The sequence below is a fragment of the Gymnodraco acuticeps genome, unplaced genomic scaffold (assembly GCF_902827175.1).
Source record: "Gymnodraco acuticeps unplaced genomic scaffold, fGymAcu1.1, whole genome shotgun sequence".
Lineage (NCBI taxonomy): Eukaryota > Metazoa > Chordata > Actinopteri > Perciformes > Bathydraconidae > Gymnodraco > Gymnodraco acuticeps.
In genome coordinates this window covers 223,999-246,542 of record NW_022991812.1, presented here as the reverse complement: position 1 = coordinate 246,542, position 22,544 = coordinate 223,999, and the positions used below count along the sequence as shown (strand labels likewise).

At 40.6% G+C, this 22,544-nt stretch overlaps 1 protein-coding gene across 1 annotated transcript in view; it reads left to right on the top strand.

Annotated features, from left to right (window-relative positions):
• Positions 1–16,183: 16,183 nt before the first annotated feature.
• LOC117535266 (endothelin-converting enzyme-like 1) overlaps positions 16,184–22,544 on the top strand; it is a gene marked incomplete in the record, with an annotated part of 79,603 nt that continues 73,242 nt past the window's right edge. The window contains 1 exon segment of the mRNA XM_034199665.1: positions 16,184–16,342.

Genomic DNA, 22,544 nt, shown 5'->3' with positions numbered 1-22,544 from the left:
GAGTTGCACTTTGCAGACGGTCCCTGAGCACTCGTTTCTTCTCCGGCTGCGGATAGAGACCAATGTAATGTGTCCAGCTCGGAGGACGGCGCGTATTGGCTTTTTCTGATCAAAATGTGATTGTAGTTCGTTGTCCTCGTTACCACGGTACTTAGGAGACGTCATTTGTGTCTGAATAACGTTTTGTTCATGAGTTATTGATCCGTGAAATCAGAATCTCCCAATATTGTTCCAACTTTATTTTTATATTGTTTTATAACATTTATTTTGGACGAAAACTTAGCGTGAGGAAAGACATGTGTGGCGTGAGTGTGTGAGATATCGGTTAATTGCGTGACTCTCACGCTCAATGCGTGAGGGTTGGCATCCCTGTATCAATAAACCTATTGTTCATTTTCGCGGTATTCCCCACACATTGCCAGTACACTATTACTGTAATATTTACACTTACCCATGTCCAAATGGATCCTTGTTGTTGTCTTTGTATTCTTCTTCTTCAGAAGAGTCGAGGACTTCAGGTTCTGAGGCTCTATCTTCACTGCTGCTAGCGAAAAAAATCTCTAGCGAAGTCGGCAATTGTAACGTTTTTTTTAGCCATTTTCTTTGGCTCTCTCTTTCTCCTCAAAGACGTAAACTGATGGGAGACACGTGGTTTATGTTTTTTTTTACTTGGTGGGTAGGTCCTTAGTGATTTCTCGATGTCCATTGGTCATTTCAGAACATGATGGCTGCCGGCCGAGATTTCCTTGACGGACACACAAATCCACCAATCCCACACAGTGTAAAGTCAAGCTGCTTTGAGCGGCCATATTGGCTGCTGTGCCCTGGTTACAGTCTCACAGGAGATACCATTGTAAAGCTACTCTTCCAGCGATTCCGCGGATTAATCATATTTCTACTCCTTATAATCGAAAATATATGATTAATTACGTAAAATTATGCGCACCGACTCCAACTATAGCTATTCCATGCTGCCCTTGAAATGTATTTTTAGATTCCTCTTTACTTGTCCATGAATGTCATGGTCATTATTCAGGGGGGAAATTGGCTTGTTAAATTGATCGATGCTCCGTTTTATAAAAAAATTGTAAATAAATAATACAAAAATAATAATAATAATAAACAAGGAAGAATGTGTAATAAAAAGATCAAATAAAATGAAGACATGTATATGAACGTAAGAAGTTAAATGAAGAAAGTGCAATGAAAACAAAAATAAATACATGACATGTCACTTGTTAGACACTTTTATCCAAAGCGACTCACATACTCAATACTGTGGGCAGTCCCCACAGGAGCAATTTGGGGTGAAGAGTCTCAGGGACACAACGAAGTGGAACTCGAACTTGCTATCCCCTGATTCGAGGTCCAGCACACTATCCACTGAGCCACAGCCACCGAAAAACATATATACAGTGGCGGACTGGCCATCTGGACGTTCGGGACGAATCCCGATGGGCCGGTACTGAAGTGGGCCGGTCGGACGATGTGGTCCCAGTCCGCCCCTGCATGTATATGATCATAAGACGTTTTAATAAAATGGCCGATAAAGTATAACATGAAATACAATTGAATAAAAGTGATATTGTAAATACAATAAGTTAAAGTAAAATGTTCTATAAAAGACAAAATGAAAAAAATATATATATTTATATACAATTAGAAGCTAACGTGAAATGTTAAATAAAAGATGAAATAGAATATGCAATAAAAAGATTAAATACAAATATTTTACAACGCTATTTTAATAAACAAGAAGAGTTAAAGTAGGAATGTGCACAGTGTACTACAATATATTACTTATGGGGGTATAGGGAGGCTGTGGCGCAGTGGACTAATGAGTTGGTGTTCGGATCAGGGGAGCAGGTTCGAACCCCACTGCAGTCACCCAAAGTGCTCCTGTGGGGATTGTCCACAGTATTGAGTATGTAAGTCGCTTTGGATAAAAGCGTCTAACAAGTAATGTAAAATATTATATTACACAGTGTTGTAAAAGTATTAATAAGAAATGAATGCTGAATTAAACAGTACAAATGGTTTGTCTGCTGATGGTCAATCACTTTAACTGTTCAATTCAGCATAAATATCGTATTAATACTAATGCACATATTAATACATGTAGCTTCTATAGCTTCTAGAGCCACACATTATGAGGTATCTTTCTGTCTTGTGCACGAGTCCATCGAGCAATTATTGTAAAAGCGTAGAGGCTGCTGTTAGCTGCCAATCATCTGGGAAACCTTCTCGTTTGTTCGTAGTAATTACAGCGACATCTCAAAGTCGCCGTGCTGCTGATTTACTGACGGAGAGAAGGACTACATGCACACGTTGAAGTTGTTTCTTCACGAAGCGTTTTGTGTTCTGCACACTCTCATCTCCACATCCCTCCATCATCATCTCTCTCTGAAGCCTCTCTCCATCCATCTTCCTCTCTACTTCCAGCCATATCTCTCCCCCTCCATGCCTCCCCCGGCTGTTTGAAGGAGAGCTCTTTGAGGGTCCGCTGACTTAATTACTGTAATGGGGTTTCTGACACTTGAGACCAAAGAACTAAAGAAAAAATATGCACAAAAGGGGCTGAGGAGAGGGGGAAAACATGGGGACATTATTATTCGATTTCTAAAAAAGGGCCTCGGTCTGTGAGCATAACAGAAAATACTCCAAGGCAGTTTCACTTTTCATCAGCCTTTGGTTATTGTAAAAGTGTAATAGCGTGTGTGTGTGTGTGTGTGTGTGTGTGTGTGTGTGTGAGTGTGTGTGTGTGGCCTAACATTACTATACTTGTGGGGACCTACATCTGTTTACACAGTCACGTGTGGGGACTCGCCTCCCTTATGGGGACAAAATGGAGGTCCCCATGAGAGGAATCATTAATTTTAGGGTGAAGACTTGGTTAGGTTTAGGATTAGGGTAAGGGTAAGGGTTAGGTTAAGGGTTAGGGTAAGGGTTAGGGTTAGGCATGTGTTGGTTATGGTTAAGGTTAGGATAAGTCTCCAGGAAATGTATGTAAGTAAATGTAATGTCCACTGAAGTGATGTATACATGGTATGTGTGTGTGAGTACGTGTGTGTATGTGTGTGTGTGTGGGACGAGAATGCACAGCTGTGTTTGTAGCTGTTTTTTTTAATGCACATTAGCATACTAGTTCACGGCATTCAAAAGAGTCTCTCAGAAAAATACTTAATCAAGCACTTATTGTACGTTGCAGCTGTGACTCATGGGAGACATGTTTTCTGAGGGTTTTGTTTCGCAGGTTGTTTATGGCAGAAGTTTTTATAGTTCAAGGATTTCCACAAATCCTTGAGGGAGTCGACGAGCAAAAAAGATTTCTCAAGGAGCAAAAAAGTCCTTTAATTTTTTCATTTTAATATCAAAGTAGTTGAAGCAGAAACCATCCCTTCAGTTATCCATTTACATCGTTTGTGTTCAAAGATCTCAATTCTTATGGCAACACAACTACAAACTATACATATCAAAACGTATACAATTGTAGATATTATGTATACGTGTCAAGGTAAGAACTAAACTAAGTCATGTGAAGAGGCAGAAATAATGTTTTTGAGAGCAGTAGAAATCAGATTTTGCATGAAAGAATGGTCTTTTCGTACTTTTGTCTCCGTCATGAACAATATCCCACAAACGTCCCCAACATTCAGCAAAGGAACAAGTGTCTTTATCTAAATAACAGTTTGTACCTATCAGTGTTGGGTGTAACGCGTTACAAAAGTAACCGAGTTACAGTAATGTATTACTTTTTGCTGTAACGAAGTAATGTAACGCATTAATAATGAAATTCGGGTAATATATTACCCGTTACAATTCTCAGTAACACAATTTCAACACATTTCAACCGGAAATTAAATGGTGTTTTGTTTTTTAAGAATTTACAAACATCGCAAGACTTTCCTACACCAGAGAAAAATTGTGCGGGTAGATTAGTAAACCTGGTGTTTACCCTTCGGGCTGATTCTGATCTTGTTCCCTGATCAGCCTGTCGGGTGTTCTTTTCCCCATAAGGACGCCTCGCTGCACATTATCCCGCTTATTACACGGCCATATACTAAACAAAATGGGGCGGTGGAGGCGAAGTCGATAGCGACTAGGCAACTGGAAGGTCACCAGTTCAAGTCCCGAAAAGACCAAGTGCTACCGAGGTGTCCCTGAGCAAGGCACCGTTCCCCACACTGCTCCCCGGGCACCGTTCAAAATGGCAGCACACTGCTCCTAACACAGGATGGGTCAAATGCAGAGAAACAATTTCCCCACGAGGGATTAATAAAAGTCCATCTTAAACCACAGAGCCCATTCCGTGCCCTGTTATTGTTTACTTCCTGTCTGCCTTCTTCTGGTGATTTATCTGACGTCCAGCGCTCCGTCTTTTAACCTCTTTTCCTTTCTCTTTCTTGATCCTCCTTAGCAACCTTCATTATAGTCCTTGACTGGAGTCCTTGACTGGATTAACAACGAGTCACATGTTAAGCATTTACAATCAGAATCCAGTACTCAACTAAGCCGTGCAATACAAGTTGTTAATAATAATAATAATAATAATTCCTTACATTTATTATAGCAATTTTTCAATGACTCAAAGCGCTTTACATATACACACATTACACATATATCATACTGATACTGTGGACAATACCCAAAGGAGCAAGTTCAGGTGAAGTGTCTTGCCCAAGGACACACCGGCTTTACAGACGCAGCAGCGGCGGGTTTCACCCCTTGATCGGATGATCATTGCACAGCGCACTGCGCCACACCGTCCATCTTCACGCCTCGAGGTCATCGAGGCGCTTTTACAAGTACACATTGGTATTATACATCTACTGTGGACAATACCCACAGGAGCAAATCCGGGTGAAGTGTCTTGCCCAAGGACACAACGGCCTGACGCAGTGGCAGCAGGAGCGGGTTTCGAACTGGAGTTCCCCAGCACCCCCCTTGATCTGATGATCGGATGCACAGAGCACTGCGCCACCCGTCCCATGTTAGTAGCCTTAAGGGCCTACACAGTTGTTGCTAAACCACATCGCCCTTCACTGGATGCATGATGAGCTGCACTAAACTACATTAGCATTTCCAATACCTAGCCATTCTTTTGAGGTTATTTTGGTGAAAGTAACTAAAAAGTAATATAAAAGTAGTGTAACTCATTACATTTCAGAGAAAGTAATGTAACTTATTACTTAAAAAAGACAGTAATAAGTCAAATGTACTGTATTACATTTTGGAAGTAACTTGCCCAACACTGGTACCTACATTTGTTTCCTCCAAGTAATATTGGAGAACTAGAAAAAACCCTATATGGTGAAATTGATGGATAAGCAACAAGTGTTTCTTTAAAATAAGCTTGTGACTGTCTCTTATACAGTAGCTAAGGTTAGCTTGTAGCTCACTTAATATACATTAAGCTTATAAACAGTAACCAACGTTAGCTTGTGACTGTCAATTGTGTACATTAGCTTACGTTAGCTTGTGACAGCCATTCATGCAAATTAACTAACTTTAGCTAGTGACTGTCACTCATGTACATTGGCTAACATTAGCTTGTAACCGTCTATTTAAATACACATTTTATAGCTTTTACTGTAAGGGGAATATTGTCACCTATACAGTAGCTAATGTTACAGTAGCTACCTCAATAAGAACTGTAGTAGGCCTATATCCTTAATATTGCAATACGGTGCAGTAACAAGTGCTACAACTCAGACACGAGTCAGCATCTTACCACTTTCAGTTCCCTTGTCTCGAACTCAATGTTTTTTTGTTTGTGGGTGTTAGTTTGAAATAAGGTCTGAGTTTTCGTAGGCCTACGTCAATAAATACTCCATTTGTGAATGTCCGAAGCTACAAGTATAACACAATTTACACTAACCCTATAATCCTTTCTACAGATTAACCAAAAACCACTAGTCTGCTTTTTATTCTAGAAATAGATATTATTGGTTAACTGAACGTCACTATTAGAATCAGTTAAAGGTGGGGTAGGTAATTTTGGAGAAACCAGATCCAGTGCGCTAGAATTTGAAAATACACAGCCGGAACACATCTGCCACTTCCTCACAGAGCCCCTCCTCCAACACACACGAACGTGCACATGACCAATGAGGGCACGAGATACGTTTGTGCAAAGATGGAAGGCTGACAGGCAGGTAGGCCATCCAGTTACTTTAGCCGGGCCGGCTCAGATGATTGGTCGAGCTTTTTACAGCGCTACGGCTTCCACAGATGACATTTTTTCATGGATTTATTGTCAAAGCATTTAATATATTCATTGCTCTCGGGATGTTAAGAGCATTCCATGGAATATAACAACAAGTGTATCTCGAGCCGGTTTATCAAACTTACCTACCCCACCATTAATGTAGTTTTTCTGTCAAATATCCCTAAACGTTGATTTTAATTGCTGTTGAAAATGTAAAACACCAGCTTAATTAAATGAATCAAAGACACCCACAAGAAATTCAGTTCTCTGTTTTCGACGGGAAAATAGAAATGACCCACGTTGCAACGCAATCTGAGGCCTGGATTTAAATGAGAGGAGGAAGAAAGAAAATGGTTTGTTTGAGGAAAAAAGACGATAGGAAGTAAGCTAAGGAAGCGAGGGAATCAGAGCCAAGTTTTTGTCCATCATTCATTTTGGTTTATTTACATGTTATCAGTCACCCAGACCTCGATGTTCTGGCACGCACACAAACATGGACGTGAACATGGATATTTAAATGAAATCAGTTTCACTTCACTTCAATCAGAAAGTGAATTTAACTCTGTTTTTTAAAACCTAGCAAAACCTTCACGCCCAAAATAAAACTTTTTGTATCTATAATTGTACAAGTAACAATGAATTCTCCCAAAATGAAGGGACAAATTAAGAAAATTTAGTTTTAAGTAATGACATGTTCTTTCAAAATGCATTTAATTCTCTGTGAACTGAAGGCAGCACTCTCTGCCAGAGGTTTAAAAAAGCTCTTGTTGTTGCATTGGGCCCAAGCTACAGACGAAGGACGATCGTCAAGTTCCTCACTTGCACTTAAAAGTTTAGTAATTAAAACTACAAGATATGGTTTTAAAAGCAGAGGCACATTACGTATTTATGTATTATATTTGTAAGTACTCAGCAGAAACAAAAAGGATGTTCTGGGTAGCTGCCAATTTAAAGCTATCTGACATAATAATATGTGTGATGGGATTATGCAATGTTTAAGTGTTAATTAATTGTTATGTACCTGCCTCAGGACTGCAGATGGAAATTAGCTTAACACATATTTTCTCTTTTCTGAGATTAATGTATTTGTTTGTCCTTGTTGAAATAAATACTTAAATACTCCCTATATGGTGCGACATCTCATTAAAGCAGAGGCAATATTGTTGAACAGTGCAGTAACTTGGGTTAAATAGTTTAAATAAATACTGTTAACTTGGTCAAACGGTATTGCTTAGTGAAATTAAGAATTCTTCCCACGATAAGAAAACTCAAAATTGTATTTATGTGCATCCCATCGTTTTTCTGTGCCAACATTCAGACACTGATGCAAACTCTACATGCAAAGAAACATCCACAGTCAAACCATACAAATTAAGGATTAATGAGCTACCAGTGCAATATGTTAATGATTATAATAAGTCATTGGATGTAATTAAAATGTCAGTTAGACTTCTCCAAGTAAAGTTTTTACCCTAAACCAAGACCTCACCCAAAACTCATAAGAAAGGGACGCACACACAAAACGCACACACACACACACACACACACACACACACACACACACACACACACACACACACACACACACACACACACACACACACACACACCCCCACACACACACACACACACACACACACACACACACACACACACATACCATGTATACGTCACTTCAGGGGACATTACAATGACTTACATGCATTTCCTGGAGACTTATCCTAACCTTAACCATACCCTTACCCTTAACCTTAACATTACCCTAGCCCTAACCCTAACCAAGTCTTCACCCTAAAATTAATGACTCCCCTCATGGGGACCTCCATTTTGTCCCCATAAGGGAGGCGAGTCCCCACACGTGACTGTGTAAACAGATGTAGGTCCCCACAAGTATAGTAATGCTAGGCCACACACACACACACACACACACACACACACACACACACACACACACACACACACACACACACACACACACACACACACACACACACACACCCATGAAGCTCCTCCAGGGGATAGAAAAGGAGACAGCTGAGGTAGGGTGCCAGTGGGGGGGGGCGAGGAATATAAATGGTGCAACCAGTCCCCCATTAGTCTGTCTGAGTGGAAGATTGAGGGGGGGTCAGGATCAGGTGCTGAGCAGACAGCAGCAAAAACATCCCCTTAAAATAAATGGTTTGGACCCAAAATACATTTCTGATCTCCTGCTAAATTATGTCAGTTTGACCCAAGGCAAAAGCAAGTGTACAAAGAACTGAATGACTCCTTGAAGGTACATTTCCTCGATAAATAGCACATGAAATGTTTTTATGTCCCCCCCCCTTATCACCTGAATCTCCTCCTAGAGCACCATTGAGTTCTTTGTAACCAAATGTCTCTCAGAGGGGCGTGGGGAGGGGCTCCATATTTTCATCTGAAGTAACAGACAGAGAATCAGCACTTTGGAAACAGGGCTGAAACAGAGGGATTATGGGTAATGCTGAAATGATCTGTTTGGTGTTTCAGCCAATCAGAGACGGGCTCTGGATATATCTGAGGCCTGTGATATATTGATGAAAACCCGTATAGTAGTGGACCTTTAATTGATATATTCATATCTCACGCTGCACTGTAACTTTTATTCATGTACCTGTGTCATTCATGTTTTATTATCTATGCTTTTAAATGAGTGTTTTTAAATGTGATTTTATAATATGTTTGTTAATGTCCTTCATTTTTGTAAAGCACTTTGTATTGTGTTGGTGCTATATAAATAAACCTGCCTTCCCTTCCCTCCCTCTCTTATCGAAGTTGTTGCACCTTTCCAGGCGAGCTGCCGCTATCCATCTTCACTTTGGCTGAAACCCCAGAGCTACCTGGAGGCAGCCGCTGTAATTCTATTACTCCCATCCCTGAGGGTGGGGGGGAAACATCTCTGGTCATAATGTGCTGTAGTAAAATCAGCACAGTTGCAATTGAATTTGAGTCGGATTGAGGTGATGATACTTAACTTCCTGTGTTAAATGTCGACTCTGTCAGGGACCTTGATGAATCAAGTGAACCAGGGCAAGAAGGATATTTTTAGACGCTCAGAAAAAGACTTTTACTCTGCAGCTCATGTTGATGATTCCATTATAGAGAGGTGCAAGGATGACAGTTTTTTGGGAAGTTAGCATCGCAAAGGGCTCTCCCCAGAAAAAGACAATTGGGAATTTGCAATTGGGTTTTGGAATATTGCAGAGAATACGATCTGTGTTGTACAGCAGGATAATCTCCACATATTAACACCATTTAGGATTTTTTAAAGTAAAAAGCTAACTTTTGGCTATGAAGGAACTACAGCACGGTCACATGACTTCACGTCACCACCGCTAAGCTAAAGGAGGCTAATGTTGGGCTACAAAGGAACTACAGCACGGTCACATGACTTCACGTCACCACCGCTAAGCTAAAGGAGGCTAATGTTGGGCTATAAAGGAACTACAGCACGGTCACATGACTTCACGTCACCACCGCTAAGCTAAAGGAGGCTAATGTTGGGCTATAAAGGAACTACAGCACGGTCACATGACTTCACGTCACCACCGCTAAGCTAAAGGAGGCTAATGTTGGGCTATAAAGGAACTACAGCACGGTCATATGACTTCACGTCACCACCGCTAAGCTAAAGGAGGCTAATGTTGGGCTACAAAGGAACTACAGCACGGTCACATGACTTCACGTCACCACCGCTAAGCTAAAGGAGGCTAATGTTGGGCTACAAAGGAACTACAGCACGGTCACATGACTTCACGTCACCACCGCTAAGCTAAAGGCGGCTAATGTTGGTCGTGATGATGTTTAGTCGTATCATTCAGACAGTATTTAACTCACCAGTGGGGTATTTAATTACTTATTTCATGTTGTAGAACAATTTAATGCACATCAGCTTGTGTTAACCACGGATGTTATTTAGGCTTCTTACCAAAACATTTTAAAAAAAAATCTATTTACTTCCTAATGAGCGAACAGGTAGCGCTAACATGCTGACTCATTTCAGGGTTTAGGACTTATCCCTGCACTGCTCTATTGTCAAATGTGTTTGGGGAAAGATGGCGCAGATGTTTACTTACAGTGTTGTTTGTGTACGTGTGTGTGTGTTTGTGAGAGAGAGCCAGAGAGAGATGAGAGTGAGTTACCCAGCCTGTCTCGTGGCAGCAGGTGTGTAAATAACACCCTAATAACGAATGAGGCTGAATCAAAGTGCCGAGGGACCGGAGCTCCACTCATCCGTTCGCTCCCTCCTCCTCCCCTTCGACAAAATCCGACATTGATCCCGGCTCATCTGCTCATCATCAGCTTCCCCCGGCGCTCCCTCCTCTCCTCCTGCCGGCAGAGATGGCAAATGTACACACATCCTTTACTCAAGTAGAAGTACAGATACTCGTGTTTAAAAATACTCTGGTGAAAGTAGAAGTACTGACTAAACTTCTTTACTCAAGTCAAAGTAAAGGCTTTGAAATGTACTTCAGTAAAAAGTACCCATAACTAGCAGCTCTTTTAAAGAGTACCTGACCTCCCTTTATATTAATAGAACAATAATGTCATTGTTAGCTAATGAATGTTTCCATGCTGAACAACGGCAACATGACAACGTTTCCATTGGTCCCTCTTCTTTAGAGAAGACCAGGAAATGATGGATACACGGATCGTGTTCAAATCAATAGGCACGCAATGACTAAAGAATAATGATCACCCATCAAACACACATTCAAACTAAAGGAACCAGCTGTTTGGAAAATGAGAGAAGTAGAAAGTACAAGTATTTGAGTTCAACATGTAAGAAGTAGAAAGTACAGGTATTTGAGTTCAACATGTAAGAAGTAGAAAGTACAGGTATTTGAGTTCAACATGTAAGAAGTAGAAAGTACAGGTATTTGTGTTCAACATGTAAGAAGTAGAAAGTACAGGTATTTATGTTCAACATGTAAGAAGTAGAAAGTACAGGCTATTTGTGTTCAACATGTAAGAAGTAGAAAGTACAGGTATTTGTGTTCAACATGTAAGAAGTAGAAAGTACAGGTATTTGAGTTCAACATGTAAGAAGTAGAAAGTACAGGTATTTGTGTTCAACATGTAAGAAGTAGAAAGTACAGGTATTTGTGTTCAACATGTAAGAAGTAGAAAGTACAGGTATTTGTGTTCAACATGTAAGAAGTAAAAAGTACAGGTATTTGTGTTCAACATGTAAGAAGTAGAAAGTACAGGTATTTGTGTTCAACATGTAAAAAGTAAAAAGTACAGGTATTTGGGTTCAACATGTAAGAAGTAGAAGTACAGGTATTTGAGTTCAAACATGTAAAGAAGTAGAAAGTACAGGTATTTGTGTTCAACATGTAAGAAGTAGAAAGTACAGGTATTTGAGTTCAACATGTTAGAAGTAGAAAGTACAGGTATTTGGGTTCAAACATTAAGAAGTAGAAAGTACAGGTATTTGAGTTCAACATGTAAGAAGTAGAAAGTACAGGTATTTGTGTTCAACATGTAAGAAGTAGAAAGTACAGGTATTTGAGTTCAACATGTTAGAAGTAGAAAGTACAGGTATTTGGGTTCAACATGTAAGAAGTAGAAAGTACAGGTATTTGAGTTCAACATGTAAGAAGTAGAAAGTACAGGTATTTGAGTTCAACATGTAAAGAAGTAGAAAGTACAGGTATTGAGTTCAACATGTAAGAAGTAGAAAGTACAGGTATTTGTGTTCAACATGTAAGAAGTAGAAAGTACAGGTATTTGATGTTCAACATGTAGAAGTAGAAAGTACAGGTATTGTGTTCAACATGTAAGAAGTAGAAAGTACAGGTATTTGTGTTCAACATGTAAGAAGTAGAAAGTACAGGTATTGTGTTCAACATGTAAGAAGTAGAAAAGTACAGGTATTTGTGTTCAACATGTAAGAAGTAGAAAGTACAGGTATTGGTGTTCAACATGTAAGAAGTAGAAAGTACAGGTATTTGTGTTCAACATGTAAGAAGTAGAAAGTACAGGTATTTGTGTTCAACATGTAAGAAGTAGAAGTACAGGTATTTGTGTTCAACATGTAAGAAGTAGAAAGTACAGGTATTTGTGTTCAACATGAAAGAAGTAGAAAGTACAGGTATTTGTGTTCAACATGAAAGAAGTAGAAAGTACAGGTATTTGTGTTCAACATGTAAGAAGTAGAAAGTACAGGTATTTGTGTTCAACATGTAAAGAAGATAGAAGTATCAGGTATTTGTGTTTCAACATGTAAGAAGTAGAAAGTACAGGTATATGTGTTCAACATGTAAGAAGTAGAAAGTTCAGGTATTTGTGTTCAACATGAAAGAAGTAGAAAGTACAGGTATTTGTGTTTCAACATGATAATAAGTAGTGAAAGTTACAGGTATTTGTGTTCAACATGTAAGAAGTAGAAAGTACAGGTATTTGTGTTCAACATGAAGAAGTAGAAAGTACAGGTATTTGTGTTCAAACATGTAAGAAGTAGAAAGTACAGGTATTTGTGTTCAACATGTAAGAAGTAGAAAGTACAGGTATTTGTGTTCAACATGTGAGAAGTAGAAAGTACAGGTATTTGTGTTCAACATGTAAGAAGTAGAAAGTACAGGTATTTGTGTTCAACATGTAAGAAGTAGAAAGTACAGGTATTTGTGTTCAACATGTAAGAAGTAGAAAGTACAGGTATTTGTGGTTCAACATGTAAGAAGTAGAAGACAGGTACAGGTAATTGTGTTCAACATGTAAGAAGTAGAAAGTACAGGTATTTGGGTTCAACATGTAAGAAGTAGAAAAGTACAGGTATTTGTGTTCAACATGTAGAAGTAGAAAGTACAGGTATTTGTGTTCAACATGTAAGAATAGAAGTACAGGTATTTGTGTTCAACATGTAAGAAGTAGAAAGTACAGGTATTTGTTTTCAAAAATGTAAGAAGTAGAAAGTACAGGTATTTGGTGTTCAAACATGTAAGAAGTAGAAAGTACAGGTATTTGTGTTCAACATGTAAGAAGTAGAAGTACAGGTATTTGTGTTTCAACATGTAAGAAGTAGAAAGTACAGGTAATTTGGTGTTCAACATGTAAGAAGTAGAAAGTACAGGTATTTGTGGTTCAACATGAAGAAGTAGAAAGTACAGGTAGTTGGGTTCAACATGTAAGAAGTAGAAAGTACAGGTATTTGTGTTCAACATGTAGAAAGTCAAAGTAAAAAGTGGTCAGAAAAATAAGTAGTGGAGTAAAGTACTGATACCAGAAACATGTACTTAAGTACAGTAACAAAGTATTTGTACTCCACTACTTCCCACTTCTGTCTGCCGGGGTTTCTCGTTGTAATTCTGGGTGTGAAGGCAGTGAGTGTTGTGGAATCATTTTTTGCCAAGTGTCCTGCTTCAGTGCAGAGCTGACAGCTGAACCCAAATCCAGAGCTTCACTGAGCCGGATTATAGGCCAGTGTGCCTTGTTTCCCTCACTGTTGTTATACCTGAGAGCAGAATGGGTAGCGGTCGAAATCGTCAAAATAAATTAGGTGTTCTGTCATTTCCTCACCATTTCCCCTCAATCTCAGTGAAAAACGTCCTGGGGTTGAGGAAAGACGTGAAGGAGAGTTCATCTGGACGGAAAGAGACTGTATTGGTTATTATGATGAGATGGAGGACGTTATTGAGTCTAGTCGTGAAACTGCAATTTTCTGTAGACTAAAAGCATCTTCGCCCGTGTGTTCGTAGGGTTAGTTTAACATATTGTTGAAAGTTCAAAACAAATAAGCGCTTTGGCATTAGCTGTAAAATGCTTAATAAGCAAAGTTCTTCAGAGGATATTTGTCGGTCAAGATCGGTTGTTTCCGTTTCGTCACGTTGTGGGACACCATTATCTCCTTTCCTTTGGTAAAGGATGGTTCTGTGTATCCTTAGATAAAGGTGATGATAAAGGAAGCATTGAAGCTCCTTTCCTATCATATACAGAACTCAAGAAGCTCTTATCCTGGCTGCTCCAAAGGTCCTTCCGGGTCATTTCAAAGTGGGATCAAATGACTGCAAACTACTGTAAATGTGAATTAGCCGAGGACATCTCATCCATATGAGGACTTTAATATGTGATGTGAATCCTTATCTGAGTCTGTGCTTTCTAATTAAACATAAACGTCCCAACAGAGTGCCGGAAAAACATGGACATGTCTAATACATCCATTGTTTACCTTTTAAAGAGCCCTTTAACGAGCTAGTCAGTTTGGCTTATCAGAATCTGAGTGAGATAGATACTTCAGCTGTCTTTGATTCTCATTTTGTTCCGTAGTGCACTTTATGTGTTAGGAACCTTGACTTAATAGCTTGGAGGACTCAAATGCACAACCCAGAGACAAAAAAGGTTTGAAGAAAAATAATCTTTACTTGCAAAAAACAAAATCACTCTTTTAGAGGAAATAACAAACTGACAAAAGTAAAGCAGTCTCATGGCTTGGATCTGGCTTCTTGGGACAATGAACAAGACGAACCGACAACTAACAAGGGGAGACAGGACAATATATACATGAGGTAAGTGGGCACAGGTGGAAACAATCAGGGGCGGGGCAGACGCTGACGATGGCGGGAAAAGGAACCAGAGCAGGAAGTAAAGGGACCTGGAATGAGACGAGTACAAAATAAAACAGGAAGTGGAACATAAACTAACATGAACACGAACATGACAAAACGTAACACAATTGACACTACATTATGCTACGTTTTGCACTTTGTGTAATTGGTAAACACAGGTCTTGTTCTCGGACCTGTTGACGTGGTCGGCACCAGAGTTTGTTTACTATACTTTTGTCCATTTCTTATTCACAGTGTCTGTTTTGGAAGCAATTGTCTTCCTCTTTTCTCCCTGTATTTTCAAACTGCCATATAGCCTTTTGATATAGCCTGTTGCCAACTGTTCCTTTCCCACAGGTTCTCAGATATAAACTTAGATGTTGCTTTAATGTCTGCGACCTCTTCTTTGCAAACTGAACCACCGCACGTAGCCTGTCTGTTTCTTGTATTGTTATCTGACATTTTCTTAAAGCTCGTGACCCTGGCAATCAAGTGCTATTTCACAAATGGTCACCTTCAACAAAAGGTCAACAATAATATGTGTTTGGTCTTGCTCTCTTCAGTCGGGTTAATGTCATGGTCAGTTAGTTACTCAGCAGATTTGCATAATAATACTTAGTCGACCTTTAGGAGGGATTCCTTTGTTGTTTGTTGGTGACTCTCAGACTTCATGCAGATTCATGTTTGAGTCGCTGGTGTTTAGCAGGTGAAGATTTATTAAAATTGACTTTGTGATTTGATCAAATGTTGCAGCCTATCAATCAGGAGCAGGCTCGTTCATTTGGGAATGCGTCGAGCCGCTGGGATTGTATAAATTCAAATCTCCATCTTTATTTATTCACTTCTCAACATTATTAAGAGACATACTGTAAAGCTGAGAGGTAAAGAAGGCTCTGGGTAGCATGTTGAATCGCTATCAGAAGTTAGCAGGGTTTTCTTCCATTATGAGCTTTAAGATAACGTGTATCTCCTTTTAATGTGGATTAAAATGTGACTTGTGTCATTTGTCTTCCAAAAACTGAACATAACTTGCAGGAATACCGAGTAAAGTACGAGGATTCTCTCCCAAAAAGAGATTGAAAGTCATCTAGAATGTGCATTTGGCTTCATTATCACTCACTCATACCAATTATGCAAAACTGAAGAAAGAGAATAATAAAGCAGCCAGTGGACAAGGATTAACATCTGTTTAGGTGTGTGTGTGTGTGTGTGTGTGTGTGTGTGTGTGTGGTGTGTGTGTTGTGTGTGTGTGTGTGTGTGTGTGTGTGGTGTGTGTGGTGTGTGTGTGTGTGTGTGTGTGTGTGTGGGTGTGTGTGTGTGTGTGTGTGTGTGTGTGTGTGTGTGTGTGTGAGTGTCCCCTCCCTCCCTCTCTCTCCTCACCCCGGAGGCAGTGCGCTGCAGCGGGCAGATCGCGGTGCGGAGCCCGGACGGTGAGAGCTTTTCTCCGGAGAGGAACAGGATAATCTGTCGGTCCTTCAGTGGACTGGATCTCCTCTCTATTTTCAGCCTGCACACTCACAACGAAGCCACTTTGTTTCCCAACGCTGGATTTTTGATTTACTCGCTACAGGTAAGGTCTTTTTTGTCAAGTTCCCATCGCTCTGGGCTCTCCACACCTCTGAGGCTGGAGCTGGTGTTTCATTTAGACAGAGCAGAACACTATAGCAGGGATAATTTAGGGATCTCCTAGGGTAAATCCATCTATGTGTTGTTTTATCAATATGGAGGTCTGGTTTGAAGGAAATCTGCCGCAGATTAAGTTGGAAATCACGTCTCAGGAGCTGACACGTAGGGTTTTTACGCACATGGTGTCTAGGTAATCAGTATTTTATTTACGATGCCAGTAAAGAGGTCTAGAAGTTTTGGAAGTAAATAAGATGCGCCTGTCGCCCAGCTGTAAACAAGACAAATAGATTACATTGGATGTCTGTCGATGTGGAAATTACATAAATGAACTATGGCTAATAGTAGCCGTATACTTGTTTTCTCTAAATAACTGTTCATTCGTGTTATTTATCACTTTACGTTACCGTTTACACGTAGCTTGTTTGCATTGTGTAATGGTTTGCCAGACATGTCTTAATGTAATTGCCATTGGAATTCATGATAAGGAAAAACACAATATAATGGGTTTAAAACATGTGCAAAAGATTTATTTAACAATTCTTACCTTCTTTTACCTTTTTTGCACACCTTGCAGAATCCACGTCTGCGTCTTTACGCACATTCACGAGTTGTTGCATCGCCCCAAAAGTTTGAAATCACTGCAGTCTGTCTTGCACATCGCTACCTTATCTGCTTGTCCAAAGATAGAGACGCGCTTTCTTCCCATGTTCAGAACACCGTCAAAAATCTATTAAACAATGTACACTTTTGGTTAAGCTAATGCACCTCATAGGACGCAACTGAAGAAATTACACACATTTAGACAATAATCTTTCATCCGGCATATGCCACAACCCAGAAAAGGTGCTCTTATTTGAAGCAAATACCATGTGTCAAGTATACTTCATCAGAAAGAACTTCTGTAAATCTGTATATTTAATAGTGTTAAACAATCACATTTCTGTATCATAGTTTGGCATATAACTCAATCCAAAGAGTTTGAGGAGACATTTAGGGTAATGGAGTTACAAGCTGCCAGCGCCTTATACCTGTGTGTGTGTGTGTGTGTGTGTGTGTGTGTGTGTGTGTGTGTGTGTGTGTGTGTGTGTGTGTGTGTGTGTGTGTGTTTGACAGAGCAAAGAGGGGTCTTGTTCCTTGATTCGAACTTCTGTTTTAGTCATAAAGTAGAAATAAAGAGCTCATTGTGCTCATAAAAATGTGTTTTTTTAGTGTTGCAGATGTGTGTGTTTCTCCCATACACACTACTTAAACATGTGTTAATGCCCCCACAGAGGGGGATTACCCTGGTACAAACCTAAGAAGTGTCTCCTGGTCCGTACTTTATAGGACCCTTGAGCTGTGTGTCCAAACATAAGGCGTAGTCCTCTACTGCAGCCTCTGGCGGCTGGTGATAAGGCTCTAGGGGTTTGTAGAGGGGGGGGGACTCCCACTCCCACGCTTCAGGGGCAGGCTCTTTGATTAGGGGATAATAAACCCATTTATAGGGGGCTTTCAGGTGACGTAACTGGCCTGAGAGGAGATAAAAGTAGTTCCCCTGGTAAGCCCTTATTTCTGGCTACCACCAAATATCATCTCGCCGTGCAGGAGGAGAAAGAGAAGAGTTTGAATGTATGTTAAGTTGTAAAGGATGCCTGGAAAGTGATGGTTACATTCAGTACAATATTATATTACATTTCATTTAGCTGATGCGTTTAACTAAATCACAATAAGTGCAATCAACCATGAATAAACCAACTCCAAATGTACATTAGCTTTCATTTAGCCAAAGCTTTATAATTACTACATCCAGAAATTAGACGTTATTTCACGATACTTTGGAGTAAAATGTCCATATTTGTGTGGTACGTTTTGTGGAAAATCTGTAGCTAAATGCATCAGTTTAATGTGCAAACTGCTGGAGTTGCATATTAAAGGTTACGTTTTCTCATTGAAGACCAGAAGGTGACATGTTATTTGTTAACATCGATTAAACGGTAGATAATACTGACAATGAATATTAAAGGCTATCTTTCATGGTCTTTTTAAGTGCCCTCGTTCGGATTTGCCACTCTTTTTTCTCGAAGATGTTGAACGTAGTTGAGTTAACTGTACGTCTCGCTAGCAAGAAATCGGACGGTTTTCTTAGTCTGTGGGTGAAATGTTAACGTGTTGATGTGTCTCTATTTTCAAAATGATGTGGTGATTATTGAGTAAAGCTGGTACATGAATATCTTTCATTTGCAGAGAGCAGGATCTAGTGCTACCTCTACGTACGACCCGTTATATATTGAGCAGCTGATTCTCCATTAGACCTTCTTCTAGTGTACTTTGTGCCAAATCTCCCCAACAGTGATGTGAACCTGAACCATCAGAGGCCTCCGCTTATTGATTATCCGTGGATCCTCTCTGGGGATTTCATATTAGAGGTTAGAGAAGCAAGGGAAAGGTCCATCAAGTCCTTTTCTGCATGTTCCCTCTTCATAAATCCAGATCTATCCTCAGACCGTTGACCTTCAGCGGTGTCAGGTGACTTCTCAGTGTTCCTCGAACCGATATATTCATATACGACATATTAACAACAATGTACATTATGGACGCCAAAAAAACAGTTTTGGTTGTATGTCTTGCTTCCTCTTGCTGTCTCTAATGTGTAATTAACAGCACAAAATGTTGGCAAGCATTTTTTTAAATGAGCCGTCAGATTTACTTTGTTTTTTATGAAACCTGAGAAAACTTAATAGAAAACATCAAACACCAGATAAAGTAATCATCAAACTAAAACCCAGTGAACATCGTGGAGTGTTTTGCAATTCTAATGATGCTTTTAAGCCTTTTCTCCAGTTATTGCCAGGACCATGTTGGCGCACACACCTATAACTCTGCAATTATATACAGGGCCGTCCCTCCCTACAGGCCGATCATGCTGCGTGGGGCCTCACCTTGCGGAGGGGGCCTCACCTTGCGGAGGGGGCCTCAACTTGCGGAGGGAGCCTCAACTGAGCCGAAAATGCGGCGCACCTATGCGCTTATGCGGCGCAATTAGTGTGGCGCGGCACAGTTTCGCCGCTGCGTGGGGCCTCAAGTTGGCCAGGGACGGCCCTGATTATATATATATTTTGGGGCTTTGAAAGACAAACTAGAAGAATGAATAGATTTTCTCTAAAATGGAAAATAATTTGCTCGAAAAGTTAGAGTGCACCATTTAATTTGCATAATTTACTTTAAAAAAAAAGTGAATGAAAAGCAACGATAAGTTACTGTGTGAAGATCTTCTGGTTCATTGATTTAATGGAACGTTCTGTGCCATCTGCAGGACCCCTAAAGGTCCCTAGAACCCATGTTGAGAACCCCCGCTAAAAGTGAATAAGATATTGTCTGTTGTAGGAAAGATGTATGGGAAACGCCTAACAACTGACAAGGCGCCATGTATCACCAGGGGTGTGTTTCTGATGCATTTAAGAGCCTATGTATGTATGTGTGTGTGTGTGTGTGGTGTGTGTGTGTGTGTGTTGTGTGTGTGTGTGTGTGTGTGTGAGTGTGTGAGTGTGAGTGTGTGTCTGTGTGCAGCAGTATTAGTACAACTCTAAGATATTAGGCCTGTCATGTTCAGTAAATAGCCATTTATCACACATGCCTCTGCCTGTGATGGTACCCACAAGATGCAATCCATTAGCCATACTCCGGGTGTCCATTCAGTGTGTGTGTGTGTGTGTGTGTGTGTGTGTGGTGTGTGTGTGTGTGTGTGTGTGTGTGTGTGTGTGTGTGTGTGCGTGTGTGTGTGTGTGGTGTGTGTGTGTGTGTGTGTGTGTGTGTGTGTGTGTGTGTGCATTCATAATAATTCATTATAATGCTTAAGGTCTTGTGACATATGTGAACGTGAAAGAGAGTGGGGGAGAAGTTACAGAGAAGGAATACATTCATTGTGAACAGCAGTTCAATAATGTGTACATTATATTGACCAGATGCTGCCACAGATACAGCTTGTTTCTAATTGTGTGTGTCGTTGTGTGTGTGTGTGTGTGTGTGTGTGTGTATGTGTGTGTGTCAGACAAAGCAGAGGATTGATGGATGATATTTTGAATTGATAATGACATCACACGGACACACAACACTCCCATTTTTGACTTTCCCCTCTGCACTGCACTTGTCATTTTGATAGGGAGAGTGAAAGCAGACGTGCTCCATCACCAGCTGATCCTTTTCACCTGCTAGATGAAAAAAAGGATATAAATACGTCAGTAAATACCCCACTGGAGGATTTAAAAACAGCGGTTGCTAACAAGTGTCTAAATGAGACGACTAAACGTCATCACAACCAACCTTAGCCGCCTTTAGCTTAGCGGTGGTGACGTGAAGTCATGTGACCGTGCTGTAGTTCCTTTATAGCCCAGCATTAGCCTCCTTTAACTTAGCGGTGGTGACGTGAAGTCATGTGACCGCGCTCTAGTTCCTTTATAGCCCAGCATTAGCCTCCTTTAGCTTAGCGGTGGTGGCGTGAAGTCATGTGACCGTGCTGTAGTTCCTTTATAGCCCAACATTAGCCACCTTTAGCTTAGCGGTGGTGACGTGAAGTCATGTGACTGTGCTGTAGTTCCTTTATAGCCCACATTAGCCTCCTTTAGCTTAGCGGTGGTGACGTGAAGTCATGTGACCGTGCTGTAGGTCCTTTATTAGCCCAACCTTAGCCTCCTTTAGCATTAGCGGTGGTGGACGTGAAGTCATGTGACACCGTGCTGTAGTTCCTTTATAGCCCAACATTAGCCTCCTTTAGCATAGCGGTGGTGACGTGAAGTCATGTGACCGTGCTGTAGTTCCTTTATAGACCAACATTAGCCTCCTTTAGCTTAGCGGTGGTGACGTGAAGTCATGTGACCGTACTGTAGTTCCTTTATAGCCCAACATTAGCCAGCCTGCCTTCAGCATAGCGGTGGTGACGTGAAGTCATGTGACCGTGCTGTAGAAAAATTCAATTTAATATTTCAGTTTCATTCGTGTACTCTTAGCTTTTCATTAGTGTATGTCTATACTGTTAGACAACTTGTTTTCATACAGCAAATCAAATCATTTAAAATCCTATTAGCGTAATTCAATCACACATTAAGCAGGCACTCACACTGACTAACAATTACGCAGAGTCCTGCTCCAACATAAGCTTCCTTCTTATCTACGTTACAACATGAACCAACGTCTTGTCCTTCTTGTTGAATGAATTAGCCAACACACACACTGGGGAAAAGGTGCACTTCTTACATCTGTTTGCAGGCTATAGCTAATTAGCTGCTCAGTTGCAGCACATTAAACAGCATGTAAACGTTCCTGCAGATGTCACTCAGGCGCTGTTAGCTTCTTGTGTGGTCCTTACTCTTCAGTAGCACTAACAACATGCTGTCAGTCTGTGACAGGTAGGCTTCACTGCATGTCTGTGTACTCTGTTTCTCAATCCCCTGCTGGGAAAAACCAATAGATGTCCAGAGTGTTGGGAAAATACTTCACTATTTGAAAACCCTGCAATATGGCTAGCTTTGATATTATTTGGAGTAAATTATATGGTCCTTTAAGAGCGCAATATGTATTTTATGGGTATTTTAGATCAGATATGACATCAAACCGGGCCATTGGATAGGCGCGTTCACACCGGAGTACTTTTACCCATAGTTTTCCCGTTTAGTTCCGTTAGTGCCTGGAATTTTGTGTTCACACCAAAAAGAGAACTTAGTTCCGAGAACCTTTACCCCATGTAGTGCCTGCTAGAGAGGTGGGACTATGCTGGGGAGAAAAAAGTACCAATTTCGATTGGCTGGGCGAATTGCAAACCACGCCCCGTAAAATTCTAAAAAGTTTTGTGAATCTGCCATTGTATTTGCTGGCATTAGCATTATTAGCATTAGCCCCGCGCACCAACGGAGAGAGACTAACTTATGGCAACACAAAAGAAAACATGGGAGGGGTGGAGATGAGGAGGTGTTGGCGTTCTAGCAGCATCTACTGAAGCCAGTCCCCAACTCCGGGCATACTTGCCAACCCTCTCGATTTTCGCGGGAGACTCCCGATTTCATTGCCCTCTCCCGGGGTCATATTTCTCCCGCATTTCTCCGATTTCTGACAAAATCAGATTTACTCAGGACTGTTTCCACTCAGACTTTAATACAGCTACACCATTGTTTGGT